Source organism: Nannospalax galili, unplaced genomic scaffold, assembly GCF_000622305.1.
Source record: "Nannospalax galili isolate Female #2095 unplaced genomic scaffold, S.galili_v1.0 scaffold1363, whole genome shotgun sequence".
Taxonomy (NCBI): domain Eukaryota; kingdom Metazoa; phylum Chordata; class Mammalia; order Rodentia; family Spalacidae; genus Nannospalax; species Nannospalax galili.
In genome coordinates this window covers 20,735-21,989 of record NW_008349004.1, presented here as the reverse complement: position 1 = coordinate 21,989, position 1,255 = coordinate 20,735, and positions in this window count along the sequence as shown.

Here is a 1,255-nt window from a genome sequence, read left to right as displayed (position 1 = left end):
GAGAGTCGAGAGGTACATTAATCTATGGATATGATGATAAGTCATTAGGAGTCAGTTTAAAATGATAACTAGTAGAAAACTAACTACTATTAGGTTCTCACATGTCCTGTGACTTGTTTAACCTCAGGTTCCTAAGCAACATCAAGTATGAGCTTCATCCCATAAAGCAGTCCTTAAATCCATTAAAGAGTCTGGTTACTCCCATAATATTTGTGGCACTATTGCACCAGTGGGCATATCTAGGCTAGTTGTATTTATAGTTCACAGGATTCACAGTGGGGAAAGGATGATGATTATTTTTCCCTTTTAGTACCTTGCATAGCACCCCCCAGCACTATGAAAGTTAGCCAGTAGAGATGAGGCTCTGAAGTCAGCACCAGCTTGATTTCTCCTTGTTTGTTCTACAGCTTATATATCACTGTCTTCAGCAATAGGGTCTTACCAGTTTTGGTAAGCAAGAGCAGGTGCAATGGTCAGTATTTTGAAGTTCTGTGAGAGCCCTGGTCAACAGCTTCTAGAGAGGGGAGTCCATTCCTGGCACTGAAGGGTTTTGTTGTTTGTTTGTTTGTTTGTTTGTTTTGTTTTGTTTTTCATTAGCCTGTGATGTCTAGACAGGGCAGTGATATGAAGGGCAGAAGGGGAGTATTAAACTAGGAAGGGTTAAATACGATGGGGAATGGGAGGGCAGAGGAGAAAATTTAGGGGCTGGATAAGTAACACTAATGACCTTTAGAAAAAGCCGTATGGAAACCTACCATGAAAGAAGCTTCCTAAAGTACACATCACAAACCAGACTGAAAGGAGCTATCCTATAACAGTTTAGCTTCTGATTTAGAAAGAAAATAAATCAAGGGTAGTGTGAACGTACAAAATAACAAAGGTTTACTCCCTTGTGACAACATAGTCATCATTAAAAAAAAAATCAAGAAACTGTCCTGTCATTTTAGATTAATTTACAGGGGAAAAAAACAAGATTAATAAAACATATAAATTCAGGAAGTTTCAAATCTCAAGGACCTTCTTACTTTGCTACGTAATTGTTATTGGTTTCTTCTGACTGGCCTTGCCATCAGTACACTTAAAATCAATGATCAAAAATCAGACTAACAGAGGCTTTCAGAAGCATCGTTTCTAAAATAAATTTATCTGTGTTGAATTTTTAGTCAATCTATGTTAAACTGTGAAAATGGAGGTATGTTTTGCTGAAATATCTTCTAGGGATGTTGCCTATGCTCTTCAACCTGTCTTTGTTTGC